We start from the raw sequence: 15,456 nt of genomic DNA, 5'->3' as shown, positions 1-15,456 counted from the left end.
TCAAAACTTGAACACTCTTTCCTTAAGTGGTTGGGAATGTGGTGGACATTGGTTAAGCGTGTTTATTTTTTGTTCCGCTTCCCTTCTTACAATCATAGTTTTGGGGTGACACAGGATTCTACATTGTATTCAGGGGGTAACCCCCTCCCTCTATTCAGGGACATCTAGGGTAAGGTGCAGGACTCAAGCTCGGCCATTCAGAGCCTCCTTTCTGGAACCTGAATATCAAGAGAGGAAGCAGAGGGTGAAAAATAATTCAGAGTCCGCTAGTGGTGACAGTGTCACCTGCGGGCAGTATGGAGGTGCTGGCAGGGGCAGACTGTCCTGGAGAATGACCTGGGCCATGCTCCTCAGTGCCCATTCTCTCTTGGTTTCCAGCCCTTTTCCTGATCCTTGTTCTCTAAGCTTCCCATCCATCTTGTGAACTCTTCAGTATCCTTCTAATACATTCCAGCTTAAATCAAATTAGCCAGGGCTGGCTTCTGCTGCTTGCAACCAACAATTATATTGGGCCATCTGATGTTCCTGTCCTCTTATCTAAAGAGGTGTTTCCAGTGTTGCTAGCTGGACTCTACTTAGAATGGTCTGGCAGCAAGCATGTTATGTCCCTCTATGTGGAAAGAGCTGTACTTGGAGCTTTTAAGGCCAAGCTAGAGTCTAGGGTTTCCAGCATGTTTCCCAAGTGAACACAACAAACTTGATGCAGAGAAAAATTCCACTAAGTATGGACTCCAAATAGTCCATGTTTGTAGGTATGAAACCCAAGCCACAAACCTAGGTGGCAAGAGATGGTGAGTTTCTTCGTGTATTTAAATCAACTTAATTTAGACTTTACCTTTTCCTACCTAGCAAGAAGGAAATATATTCCCAGGCACACCTGATTTCCCACAGGGCTTCCTCACCCCAAAAATTGCTTGGAAACCCAGTGTCTCTAGTGCCAGCATGTGGGGAGGCCCTCTGGTCATCGATCACCATAGTGCATTGGTGGCTGCGGAAATACCCATTGTCCTGGCCCGTGTGGTCTCCTCAAACCTAGTGGCTCTGTTTCTCCCCCTGCAGTGTTTGAATGACGGGAATCTCTAGCAAGGCTGTTTCTAGAATTCTGTCTCCTTAGGTGTGCCACAAAATGAAGCCTTTGAAGATTTGATCACCTCCTTAAGGCACGATTAGTGTGCTTAGTGAAGAGGGCTCTAGTCCCAGATGCTTGAGGAACCTATAGATTTCTGTCCCTCCTTCTCGTTCCCAGGAATCTTTTAGCCTGATGAACATCTCACTTTTTTCATAGTTCCCTTACAGGATTCCCCATACCTACCTAATAAATTAGATAATGGCTTAAGCTTGTGAAAACAAAATTCAAGAAGGAAAACATCCTTCAGGCAGCGTTTCCTTTCTGCCTTGCCACAAACCTGCTTTGAGGCAAAGATGCACAGAGCCTGTTCCTTGTTCAAACGCAAGAAGGGAGAGGGGTCACTACATAGGGTGGGAGGAAAACTTGAAAAAATTAACCAATTTTTTAAGTCTTGTCAATGATGTCTAAAATTAATGAGGGGAAAAAGAAAACAGCCGTTCTGAAAGGCTATCCACTGCCAAAGAGAAGGATTAGTTGAATTTGTATTTGGGGTCATCATCGTCTGATTCCTTAAAGTTTCTTTCTTTCTTGTTTTGAGACAGAGTCTCACTCTGTTGCTCAGGCTGGAGTGCAGTGGCGCAGTCTTGGCTCACTGCAGCCTCCGCCTCCCAGGTTCAAGCCATTCTCTGCCTCAGCCTCCCTAGTAGCTGGGACTACAGGTGCACGCCACCACACCCAGCTAATTTTTATATTTTTAGTAGAGATGGATTTTCACCTTGTTGGCCAGGCTGGTCTCCAACTCCTGGCCCCAAGTGATCTGCCCACCTCAGTCTGCTGGGATTACAGGTGTAAACCACTGTGTCTGGACTCTGTAAAGTTTCATAAGAGATGCAATCTCATTTCTAAGCTACTCTGGTATGAATGTCACTCCCTCTTTTCTCACCCTAACTTTTTCAAGTCAGGAATGAGGAGTATTTCTTGTTTGTACTCTGCAAATCAAGTCAGCAGTTCCACCTCTAATTAATATAGGACTTCTACTCCCCTGAAAACAAATATTTGTGTTACAAATGAAAGAGCATATCCTCCACAGTCCAGCTGCTGCTTTAAATAGAATCCACTTGCTATAGACTTGGATAGCAAGACCGCTTTGGTGAGGTATCTCTGTCAGCATGTGAGCCTAATAATTCACTGATACATTTAAAATAAGCATATGCTAAAAATTTTTTGTTCATTGTAAATGCTGATTTCAAGCAGCAAAGAATTCACATTTTGGGAATTTAAAAGCCTAATTCATTCCATATATCTGAGGCCAGATCTTGGTAGAATTGATGTCTCACTAAAAGAGGTAGTTGGAAGGAAGAGTTGGGTATGCACCAACTCATAACGATTGTTGATTTTGAGTTACAGAAACCCTGGCTCAAATGGGCTTAGATCAGAGAGTGACTTATCATCACAATTAACAAGGCCAGAGATAGGCTGGTTCCAGTGCTAGGATTACAGGTGTAAGCCACTACACCCTGCCTCCATTCATTCATTCATTCATTCATTCACTTAATATATATTTATTGAGTATGTACCACTTGTCAGCTTGTTGGGGGCACAGTGACATCATGGAAGACCTCCCATGCCCACAGATATTGCCCATCTTTCCTCTCTGCCATCTCTGTGGCTTCTCATGGCCGAGGCATTTCCAGGCATCAAATCACAGAAAGATTTTGAGCCAGAGGAAAGGAGAGGTTTCTTTTTACCTGTCTCTTCTTAATAGCAAGAGAATTTCTCGCAAACTATGCACCCTGCCCCAGCAAATTTCCTCTCATGCCTCATTGCCCAGAATTGAATCAACACCATACGCTCAGGGTTGACTCAGGGTGGCCTTCCAGAGCATGGCCTCATGGGGACCAAAGCTGGGCTTTCCAAGGGAAGGAAAGGAAATTCAGGCAGGCAGGTAGCAATGTACATCATGCCACCTTATTCCTCAGAGGCTTATACACGGTCTGTAAATATTCTTTATACATTTCCTGCTCCTGTTTTTCTTGAGCCTCTTTTCCTATTCCCTGGGCTCCAGAGTTGCTTCAGCAGCCCCGATCCCTCCACTAACAGCCTCAGGTCTCTTCTCTTTTCAATTCACACCGCATCAGATATGCTGACCCAACTGCATGTCCCTACCAGCCTTATTTTTTTTAAAAGATGGAGTCTTGCTCTGTTGCCCAGGCTGAAGTGCAGTGCTGTGATCTTGGCTCACTACAAACTTTGCCTCAAAGGTTCAAGCAATTCAAGCAATCCTCGTACCTCAGCCTAGACTCCTGAGTAGCTGGGATCATAGACACCCATGACCATGCCCACCAAATTTTTGTATTTTTGTATTTTTATTTTCACCATGTTGGCCAGGCTGGCCTCAAACTCCTGACCTCAGGTCATCTGCCCACCTCAGCCTCCCAAAGTGCTGGGATTACAGGCATAAGCCACTGCACCCTGCCTCCGTTCACTTATTTATTCATTCACTTAATATATATTTATTGAGTATCTACCATATATCAGCTTTTCAGGTGCTGAAGATACAAAGGTAAATAAAGTAGAGTTTTTGTCCCCAGGAGCTCACAGAGGAAACAAGTAAACAGGCAAGCCATCTAATGTGATGGTTGTTATAGAAACCAAGTTATAAGTAGAGGATTAAAGAAGTATTGATAATGCTGTTCATTGGCACTGTGGGAAAAATAAGCATTTGCAAGGTAGACTGGAACCAAGCCACGTTTCTGATGTTTCCAAATTGCTGGTTTAAAAAATTAATTGTTGAATAATCAGTGTATGAGTTAGGAGTGATGTGAAGAATTCCATATTAAAAGGAAGGCGTGGGTGGGAGCTTGGATTCTCTATCTTTTCAAAGCAGTTGGTGACTTTGTCATTTATTAATCTTATTAGAAACATTTCTTTCCTGGAGTTTAATTAGAAGTAAATAAATAATGTTAAAATATACTCTACTAACTGCTGAAGGCCAGGCCAGGAGACTCACATCTGTAATCCCAGCACTTCGGGAGGCTGAGGCGGGCAGATCACCTGAGGTCAGGAGTTTGAGGCCAGCCTGGCCAACATGGTGAAACCCCGTCTCTACAAAAAATACAAAAAAATTAGTGGGGCGTGGTGGCGTGCGGCTGCAGTTCCAGCTGCTTGGGAGCTGAGGAAGGAGAATCACTTGAACCTGGGAGGCAGAGGTTGCAGCAAGACGAGATCTTGCCACTGTACTCCAGCCTGGGCAATAGAGTGAAACTCTGTTTCAAAAATAAAAATAAATAAATAAATAAATAAATAAATATTTAAACTGTACTAACTGCTGAATGTTTCATTTGAACCTTCGATTTTCAAAATAAAATATTTCAGAATGGGTCTGGCATGGTGGTTCACGCCTGTAATCCCAGCACTTTGGGAGGCTGAGGCGGGCAGATCACGAGGTCAGGAGTTCAAGACCAGCCTGGCCAACATGGTGAAACCCCACCTCTACTAAAAGTACAAAATTTGCTAGGTATGGTGGCACATGCCTGTAATCCAGCTACTCAGGGGGCTGAAACAGGATAATCGCTTGAACCCAGGAGGCGGAGGGAGTGGCGTGCCGAGATAGCACCACTGCACTCCAGCCAAGGCGACAGACTGAGACTCTGTTTCAAAAAAAAAAAAAATTTTTCAGAATGAACACTTGAATACTCTGGCTCTCTCTTATTCAAGATTGTTTTTACTTATTTCAGAGAACTGTTTTAGGAGCCAGGGAGATGTTGCATGATTTGGAGGCTCCAAATTCCTGAGGATCCTCTTGAGTTCCCAGATGTCTTCCCTAGTTCCTCTCCAGGTTCATCTAGTCATTGCCTCCACATCTTGTCCTTTGTTGTAATTCTCTGAGTATGCCCTCTGCCTGGGAGAGGGCATCTGCCTATTTGATGTCCCCATCAAAGCATGTGAATTATGCCTATGTTTACAATTTCATTCCGTCTCTCTTCAAAGTGTTAATCTCACGTTTTCAAATGACTGGTGAAATCTCCATTAATATGCTACTGGGAATTCAAGTGTCCTCCCTCATCATGCCCTTTCTGCCTTCCCAGCTTTTCTCGTAATATTTATTAAAGACCAACTCAAACGCTATCTTCTCCCCAAAGCACTTTCCGATTGTCTTTCACCCAATAGATAAATATTTATTGATTACCAGTTTAGGAACTTGACCTATTACAGACAAGAGTATACAATGTGAGCACATGTCCTGTGGGGTGAAATATCAGAGGGTAAGTGACAACAGCTAGGAAGGACCTCGTCTTGGTTGAAAGTGATCTCTTGCATCTCTGATATCCTAAAACTTCACTACATAATAACGATACAATAACAATGGCTTAATTTGAAGAGGATTTGCTATGTACTAGGTACTGTTCTAGTACATAATAACTCAATCTTCACAACAGTCCTGTGAGATAGCACTGTTCTCCCACTCCCACTACCTTTTTTACAGAAGGGGAAACTGAGATACAGAGTGATTAAGAAACTTATTCAGAATTACAAAGCTAGTATGTGCATCCATTAAAGTCAAGAAAGTAAAATGCTAGTGACAAGTTCTGTTTGGGGTAAAAATATTTAAACTTAGCAAGGCGTGGTGGCTCATGCCTGTTATCCTAGCACTTTGGAGACCAAGGCGGGCAGATCAACTGAGGTCAGGAGTTCAAGACCAGCCTGGGCAACATGGTGAAATCCCATCTCTACTAAAAATACAAAAAATTATCTAAGCATGGTGCCACATGCCTGTAATCCCAGCTACTTGGGATGCTGAGGCAGAGACTCACTTGAACCTGGGAGGCAGAGGTTCCAGTGAGCTGAATCATGTCACTGCACTCCAGATGGGCAACAAGAGCGAAACTCTGTCTCAAAAAAAAAAAAAAACCAACAAAACTTAATGTTATGAGATTTAATATACTCACTATTCAGTTTCAATATTTTCTCAATGACATTAATGTCCTGGAGAAATATTAATGATTAAAAATATACTAAGACATATTTATAAGGGTGCATACCTTTCCTTTTGCCTCACGCTACAGTATGGCTTGGCACAGCATTGTTGGAAATTGTTATTTTTCCTTTTTGTTTTTCTTTTTTTTGAGACAGGATCTCAAAAAACATGCTTTGTCACCCAGGCTGCTGGAATGTAGTGGCATGATCTCAGCTCTCTGCAACCTCTGCCTCCTGAGCTCAAGCTATCCTCCCTCCTCAGCCTCCCAAGTAGCTGAAACCACAGATGCATGCCTGGCTAAGTTTTTGTATTTTTAGTAGAAATGGGATTTCATCATGTTGGCCAGGCTGGTCTCAAACTCCTGACCTCAAGTGTTCTGCCCACCCTGACCTCCCAAAGTGCTGGGATTGCAAGTATGAGCCACTGTGCCCAGCCTGGAGCTTGTTTCATTTAAACTTTTGCTATTTTGTACATCATAGATTTTAATGCATGAACTTTTACTTTTTAAAAATAGTGCAGGCCAGGCATGGTGGCTCACGCCTTTAAATCCTAGCACTTTGGGAGGCTGAGGCAGGAGGATCCCTGGAGGCCAAGAGTTTGAGACCAACCTGAACAACATAGCAAGACTCCACCTCTACATACAATTTAAAATTAGCTGGGGCCGGGCGCAGTGGCTCAAGCCTGTAATCCCAGCACTTTGGGAGGCTGAGGCGGGTGGATCACGAGGTCAAGAGATCGAGACCATCCTGGTCAATATGGTGAAACCCCGTCTCTACTAAAAATACAAAAAATTAGCTGGGCATGGTGGCACGTGCCTGTAATCCCAGCTACTCAGGAGGCTGAGGCAGGATAATTGCTTGAACCCAGGAGGCGGAGGTTGTGGTGAGCCGAGATCGCGCCATTGCACTCCAGCCTGGGTTAACAAGACTGAAACTCCATCTAAAAAAAAAAAAAAAAAAAAAAAAAAATTAGTTGGGCATGCCTGTGCATGCCAGTAGTCCCAGCTGCTTGGGAGGCTAAGGATAAAGGATGACTTGAAGCCGGGAGGTGGAGGCTGCAGTAAGCCTTGATTGTGCCACTGCACTCCCACCTGGGCAACAGAGTGAGACTGTCTCCAATAATAATAATAATAGTGGTACATCTTATTTAATAATATTAAAATATTATTTAACTGAATTGCTGAGTTTTTGGAACCCCCTTGAATTTTGGTTTTGAGCAGTGGAGGCAATTTGGCTCCAGGTCTGTACTTCTGTCCTCATATTTTTGATTTTTATATCTACATCTATTTATCACCGTTCTTTCCAATTAAACTATAAATGCTTTGAGGGCAAACAAAATTCATCACACTACCTTCCTCGGTTCCCAGAGACATCTAGCATTGTGTTTGGCACATAAGGGTGCTCAGTAAACGATGGCTGAAAGGGAATCAGAATAGCCTTTTCTAATGTACTGAAATTTACCATCCTCACCAGCTACTTTTGCCACAATTTGTAGTTTTGCTTTCTTGATGGCAGTTTCCCTCATATATGCAGTGTTTCATTTTAATTTTATAAAAAACTATTGGCCAGGTGCCAATGGCTTATACCTGTAATCCTAGCACTTTGAGAGGCTGAGGCAGGAGGATCGCTTGAGGTCAGAAGTTTGAGACTAGGCAGGGTAATACAGTGAGACTCCATATCTACAATTTTTTTTTTTTTTTTTTTTTTTTTTTTTTTTTTTTAATTACAGCCAGGTATGGTGGCTCACACCTGTAATCCTAGCACTTTGGGAATCTGAGGTGGGTGGATCACTTGAGGTCAGGAGTTCAAGACCAGCCTGACCAACATGGTAAAACCCCATCTCCACTTAAAATACAAAAATGAGCTGGGCATGGTAGCGGGCACCTGTAATCCCAGCTACTCGGGATGCTGAGGCAGGAGAATCACTTGAACCCGGGAGGCAGATGTTGCAGTGAGCTGAGATCGCGCCACTGCACTCCAGCCTGGGTGACAGAGCGAGACTGTCTCAAAACACACACACACACACACACACACACACACACACACACACACACACAAAATTAGCTGGGTCTGGTGGCCTGTGCCCATAGCTTTAGCTACTCAGGAGGTTGAGGCAAGAGAACCACTTGAGCTTAGGAGTTAGAGGCTGCAGCGAGTTATAATCATGCCACCGTACTCCAGCGTGGGTGACAGAGTAAGATCCTATCTTTTAAAAAAGAAAGATTAATGAACATATATTAATAAAAGGCTGGGCGCAGTGGCTTACACCTGTAATCCCAGCACTTTGGGAAGCAGAGGCAGGAGGATCCCTTGAGCCCAGGAGTTCAAGACCAGTCTGGGCAACACAGTGAGATCCTGTCTCATTAATTTAAAAATTTTTTTTAAATTAAAAATAAAAACATGGCCGGGCGCGGTGGCTCAAGCTTGTAATCCCAGCACTTTGGGAGGTCGAGGCGGGTGGATTGCGAGGTCAAGAGATCGAGACCATCCTAGTCAACATGGTGAAACCCTGTCTCTACTAAAAATACAAAAAATTAGCTGGGCATGGTGGCGCGTGCCTGTAATCCCAGCTACTCAGGAGGCTGAGGCAGGAGAATAGCTTGAACCCAGAAGGCGGAGGTTGCGGTGAGCCGAGATCGCGCCATTGCACTCCAGCCTGGGTAACAAGAGCGAAACTCCGTCTCGAAAAATAAATAAATAAATAAATAAATAAATAAAAACATTGTGAAAATAAAATGCTTTCTTTTTTTTTTTTTTTTTTTTTTTTGAGACGGAGTTTCGCTCTTGTTACCCAGGCTGGAGTGCAATGGTGCAATCTCGGCTCACCGCAACCTCCGCCTCCTGGGTTCAGGCAATTCTCCTGCCTCAGCCTCCTGAGTAGCTGGAATTACAAGCAGGTGCCACCATGCCCAGCTAATTTTTTGTATTTTTAGTAGAGACGGGGTTTCACCGTGTTGACCAGGATGGTCTCGATCTCCTGACCTCATGATCCACCCGCCTCGGCCTCCCAAAGTGCTGGGATTACAGGCTTGAGCCACCGTGCCCGGCTTTTAATAAAATGCTTTCTTAAACCCAGTCTTCCTCTCCTCTCCTCTCCTCCTTTTATTTTCTCTTTTCTTTTCTTTTCTTTTCACAGGGTCTTGCTCTGTCACCCAGGCTGGAATATAGTGGTGTGATTACAGCTCACTGCAGCCTCAACCTCTGAGGCACAAGTGATCCTTCCGCCTCAGCCCCCTACGTAACTGGGACTATAGGCACATGCCACCATGCCTGGCTAATTTTGTATTTTTTGTAGAGATGGGATTTTTCCATGTTGCCTAGACTGGTCTCAAACTCCTGAGCTTAAGCAATCCTCATGCCTTGGCCTCCCAAAGTGCTCAGATTATAGGCATGAGCCACTGCGCTTGGCCCAGTGTTTTCTTTGGTTTTGTTTTGTTTTTTTGAGATGGAGCCTTGCTCTGTCACCCAGGCTGGAGTACAGTGGTTTGATTTTGACTCACTGCAACCTCCACCTCCCAGGTTCAAGCTATTCTCCTGCCTCAGCCTCCTGAGTAGCTGGGATCACAGGGGTGTGCCACCACACCCGGCTAATTTTTGTATTTTGAGTAGAGATGGGATTTCACCATGTTGGCCAGGCTGGTCTTGAACTCCTGGCCTCAAATGATCCACCTGCCTCAGCCTCCTAAAGTTCTGGGATTACATGAGTGAGCCACTGCACCCGGCTGCCCAGTGTTTTCCTTTTAGTGAAACTTCACATCTTCTGAGATACGTAGCCTTTGGGAAGAAAACTTAGAAGTTTTAGTTCTGTAAGTGAACAGATCAGTATAGTAAAGAGAAGGCAGAATGTTCACTGACATAATTATCAGGTCTTTGGTAACAACACAGGAGTTTTGGAAGCACAGTGGTTATGCTTCCTTGCACCTGGAACTGGGCGCCTCTCCTCCCACACCCTGCTGTGAAATCCTCTTCACCTGTGGCTGTGCCTGCTCAGTGTAGTCACTTCATGCCTGGTTGGTTCTATTTTCTCCAGCACTGCTTCCGGGAATAACAGGAGGGGATGAGTATTTTCTCTTCTGTCACTGAACTACTAGAAATGTGGCTTTTTAGGAGGGGAGGATTCATGACGAATGCAGCCATTTCTTTGGGGTGCATTGAGTAAAACCCTTTGAGAGCTCTCCTTGGGGTGGGAGTCTTTTTTTTTTTTTTTTTTTTAACTGGAGAGACACAGCCTTCAGTATAAAATGAAGACTCATTCCCTGGGTGGGAGTCTTGAAGACAAAGTAAAAGAAATGGATAGCACCAGGAAGCATCCATACCTGGTGACTTCTGGAGGTCTCCTCCTGCCAGCATTGTCATTGGGTTAGGTCCTGCACCCTTCCTGCCGATCTGCTGATCCACTCTTGGGCTGGATTAAAAAATACAGAAATCACTTTGGATTGTTTGGCTGTATGTTGAAATCCTCTGAGCAGGTTTAGGTTTCCCTGAAGTTTTACTTCCTCCTCCTCTCTTTCCCCTCCCTCTCCCCACTTCTTTCCTTCCTTCCTTCCTTCCCTTCTTTCCCTTCTTTCCTTCCTTCCTCTTTTTCTTCCTTTTTTTTTTTTTTTTTTTGAGACGGAGTTTCGCCCTTGTTACCCAGGCTGGAGTGCAATGGCGCGATCTCGGCTCACCGCAACCTCCGCCTCCTGGGTTCAGGCAATTCTCCTGCCTCAGCCTCCTGAGTAGCTGGGATTACAGGCACGCGCCACCATGCCCAGCTAATTTTTTGTATTTTTAGTAGAGACGGGGTTTCACCTTGTTGACCAGGATGGTCTCGATCTCTTGACCTCGTGATCCACCCGCCTCGGCCTCCCAAAGTGCTGGGATTACAGGCTTGAGCCATCGCGGCCGGCCTTCCTCTTTTTCTTTCTTTCTCTTTCTCCTTCCTTCCCTTCCATCCCTCCTTCTCTCTGTCTATGTCTCTCTCTCTCTCTCTCTCTCTCTCTCTCTCTCTCTCTCTCTATCTTTCTTTCGTCTGTCTGTCTTGTGACAGAGTCTCATTCTGTTGCCCAGGCTGGAGTGCAGTGGCGCAATCTCAGCTCACTGCAACCTCTGCCTCCCAGGTGCAAACGATTCTTCTGTTTCAGCCTCTCGAGTAGTTTGTACTACAGGCACACACCACAATGCCCAGCTAAGTTTTGTACTTTTAGTAGAGATGGGGTTTCACCATGGACAATAGGCCAGATTCTTAAAATTGAGGTGGCAGAAAATCTAAAGTTTAACCAAGACTCAAGTTCATTTTCATTTCTATTTTAATAACCCGAGCAGAGAAAATAGATTAGTAGGTGATCTGAGATTACAGTGAACTGGTAAGACAGTCAGTGTCTAAATACATGAAGAAGAGCAGCGAGAATTGGCAGAAAGTGAGAAAAGAAGTGGAGAGTGGTAGACAGGGGCTGGGCCCAGTGCGCAGGTCCTGGTGCTCTGTGTTCCCTTTCTGTGTTTTCAGGGAAGGCAGGAATGTGCTCAGCAGCCAGAACTCTATCAGACTCGGATGATGGGTAAAGCAGAAGCCACCAATCATCTTTCTATCCTTCTGTATCATGACGAAGTACAACAGCAGGGAGATTGAAATGTGGAGAGATGAGAGTTGAAAGTTGACACCTAGTCTTAGATTTAGATATCAAAAGGTTAAGACTGTAAAAACTGGGGTAATCTGGAAGGATGTGATTCAAAAATTAAACAGAGGCCCATTGTGGGGGCCAGGTGCTGGTCCTGAGTCTGGAGAATCAGACATGACTAGACATCGTGCTGCCCTCCGGGAACTGTGATCTGTCCGGAATCATGTGTCTTACACTCCAGCCCACTACAGGTTTCCAGGATTAAGTGGTGTTAGATAAATTGCAAGTACACTTTCAGAACTACATGGTAATACGTGTGGAAATTTTGACTCAAAAGGTCTACTGTGACAGAACTCCTTCCCCCTGACTTCAGCGGGGTGGCCACACTTAGACACACCTTTGAATTACTCATCTTCTGTGAAGTGTTTCCCCAGTACCTGCCTTGACTTTTCTCTTGCAGAGCTCTGTTCCACCACACACTTGCCTCCCCAGATAGCTAATTATAAGCCTCTATTTTAGTACCTGCTTACAACAAAAGCTGTGTCAAAAGCATCGCGTACCCATATAGAAATTTAAACGGGTACAGTTCCTGAATGGTGATGAGACAGTGCTCAGAGATGTGCTTCATCATCCAAGCCGTGGTTCAGGGAAGTGGAAATAGATCTGGTCAGGTCAGGGCAGGCCAAGCGGGTGCCTCATGAGTGTTTACCGACAACGACCTAGTACACGTTTATTAGGAACATTTTCTATTTATATGAAGAGGCAGAGACAGCTCCAGCGTTCATCAGGATCAGAGCTTGGCCTACTGCAGCCTCGCACATAAGTGCCCAGCCTTCCAGGCCCAGAAGCGTTTTCACTAGCCCCTCTCAATCTTGAGCAATAATGTTTCTGATGTCCAGTCGTGTAGACTCTTTGAGCACTAGGTTTATGTTTAGCAGTTTTAAGTTTTGGATGTTTAGTCACAGGCTTTCTTGCTAATGCTATTATCTCTTTTAGGCCTTTGGTTTCTGAGCCAGTTCTGATTTGCTGGGATACTATTATCGCCTCTTATCCATTTCAGGAGTAAGAGGTAGAAGGGAGGAAAACAGGAGAAACAGGAACAGCTTGAATGTTTATCATCTTGGATTTTGAAGAGGAAACATGATCTCTTCCAAATGGTCATCTATTCAAGGTCTGGAGCTCTAAAGAAGTGCCTATCCCCTCCATATACAACAAAAACTCTGTGTTCAGAGCTTCTCTGTGCATTTGTACTTACAGATGGAAATACTTGTGAGGCTAAAAATCTTCAAGGCTTATTGCAGATCGCTGGTTTCTGTGGGATTATATAAAACCTGTATTTCTAAAACCCTGCCTCCTGTCTTCCTACCGTCTTAAAGCAGGGTCGAACCTTTCATTAAACTGACAGCCAGGAAATGTTTTACCTGCTTGACTTGTTCTCACTGTTTTATACAGGTTTCAGTCAAATGTTTCTACACCCTGCTGGGCGTGGGAGGCCGTGACTCACCAGGAGGGAAGATACTCGGTTTGCATACCCAGGGTGTTGCAGGATGATTGAGGACTTCACAATTCGGGCTTGGTGCCATTTTGTCCCTTCCCTCATTCTCTCTCGGATATTTACTTGGCTACTTGCCACAGGGAGAACCAGTCAGCTGAGTATTCAAATATTAAATTAATTCCTCTTTCTACACAAGTGGCCAAGCAAGTTTTTACTAGAAACATAGACTGGTGCCTGAGGAAGACTGGGGGTAGGGAGAAGAGAGACTGAGTTTATTTATTTATTTTTAATTAAGTTTTTTTTTTTTTTTTTTTTTTTTTTTGGTAGAGACGAGGTTTTGCTGTGTTGCTCAGGCTGATCTCGAACTCCTGGCTTCGAAGAATCCTTCTGCCTTGGCCTCCCAAAATGTTGGGATTACAGGCATGAGCCACCATGCCCAGTTTGAGACTGCATTTAAAAGGCAAAGGAAACTATGGAAAATAGTTTCTCTAATTATAAGTTTTGTGATACTTTGCCATTGTCCCAGATCTTTGTGCCTTTTCCATGAATTGACCAAGAAAATGTTTTAGAATAACTGAATTAATTAGTGTCAAGAAACCTCCTCTTTCCTGCTGCAGCAGGGTCTGCTTTGCCCATGAAAGCTCAAGGAGGGGTCTTTTATGACTCAGAGATATTTCCTTAATTAAAAAAACAAGAGGGAGACACTTCGGGAGGCTGAGGCAGGCGGATCATGAGGTCAGGAGTTCGAGACCAGCCTGGCCAAAATAGTGAAACTCTGTCTCTACTAAAAATACAAAAAATGAGCCAGGCGTGGTGGCAGACACCTGTAATCCCAGCTACTTGGGAGGCTGAGGCAAGAGAATCGCTTGAACCCGGGAGGTGGAGGTTGCAGTGAGTTGAGATTGTGCCATTGAACTACAGCCTGGGCGACAGTACAAGACTCCGTCTCAAAAGAAAAAAAAAAAAGGAGAGAGACCTTTGACTCCTGGCCACTCTTGTGAATATCGTTTTGTACACAACACTTCCTCCCCTCATCCTCTTTCAGATTAAGGCCTTGCCCAGAACTCCACTGGTTACAGACCCAGTACTACGGTCGAGGGAGCTGACCCAACAGAGGCCACCGTGGCCAGGTGAAGGGTGGAAGCCGCACACCAGGGCACCCTTGCTGCTCCCAGGCTGTCAACAATCTTCTCATTCTCAGAGACTCGCTCACCCCTGCGTCCTTTATTTCCTTCCTGCAGGTACTTTTGGAGTGGGGTAGTTTGGTGACATTTCTCACTCAAAACTTGCTACAAAGCTACAGTAGACCAAGTACCGCGGTACTGGCATGAGAACAGACAGACTGATCAGTGGAATCAAATAGCCTGGAAACAAACCCATGTCTTCAACAAACACAACTGGGAAAACAGGAGATCCACTTGCAAAAGAATGAGGTTGGATCCTTACCCTATTCCATGCACAAAAATTAACTCAGATCAAGGACCCAAACTAAATCTTCCTAGTACTGGATTTGCTAAGATTTCTTGGATACAACACTAAAAGCACAAGCAGCCAAAGAAAAAATCGACAAATTTGGTTTCATCAAAATAAAAAACTTCAGTGTATCAAAGGACACTAGGAAGAGAATGAAAAATAGCCTATAGAATGGGAGGAAATACCTGCAAACCATGTATCTGATCAGGGACTACTATCCAGAATATGCTAAAAGCTCCTGCAACTCAACAACAACAAACCAAACAACCTAATTTTAAAATGGGCAAAGGAATTCAATAGACATTTCTCCAAAGAAGATACAAAGAATATAAAAAAGATATAAAGAAGATAAAAAGATGTTTAAAATTGTTAATCATTAGGGAAATATAAATCAAAACCACAATGAGATACCACTTCACAACTATGAGAATGGCTGGTATAAAAACAAAAACAGAAAATCGCAAATGTCGGTGAGGATGTGGTGAACCTGGAACACTTGCACATTGCTGAAGGGAGTAAAACTGTGTGGCCACTGTGGAAAACAGCCTGGTTGTTCCTTGGTGGTAATACAGAATTTCCATATGATCCAGCATATTCTACTTCTAGGTATATACTCAAGGTAATAGAAAATAGAAATTCAAACAGATGCATGTACCACAACGTTCACAGCAGCACTATTCATCATAGCCAAAAGGTAGAAACAACAGACCCGTCCACCAGCAGATGAATGGATAACAAAATGTGGCAAATAAATACCACAGAGAAGGATTAAGCCACGAAAATGAGTGGGATTCTGATACCTGCTATGACACGAATGAACACCAAAGACATTATGCTCAGTGATA

General features: G+C 44.2%; 1 long non-coding RNA gene across 1 annotated transcript in view; it reads right to left on the bottom strand.

Annotated features, from left to right (window-relative positions):
* Positions 1-9,553: 9,553 nt before the first annotated feature.
* The window catches only part of LOC141583624 (uncharacterized), a 31,588-nt gene continuing 25,685 nt past the window's right edge, over positions 9,554-15,456 (bottom strand). Inside the window, exon 3 of the long non-coding RNA XR_012516323.1 lies at positions 9,554-10,451. This is a non-coding gene — a long non-coding RNA (uncharacterized LOC141583624). The remainder of the gene's footprint in view (positions 10,452-15,456) is intronic.

This window comes from Saimiri boliviensis, chromosome 2, assembly GCF_048565385.1.
Source record: "Saimiri boliviensis isolate mSaiBol1 chromosome 2, mSaiBol1.pri, whole genome shotgun sequence".
In the NCBI taxonomy this organism is placed as follows: domain Eukaryota; kingdom Metazoa; phylum Chordata; class Mammalia; order Primates; family Cebidae; genus Saimiri; species Saimiri boliviensis.
Note: the sequence above shows the minus strand (reverse complement) of the source record. Positions and strands in the feature narration are given on the sequence as shown.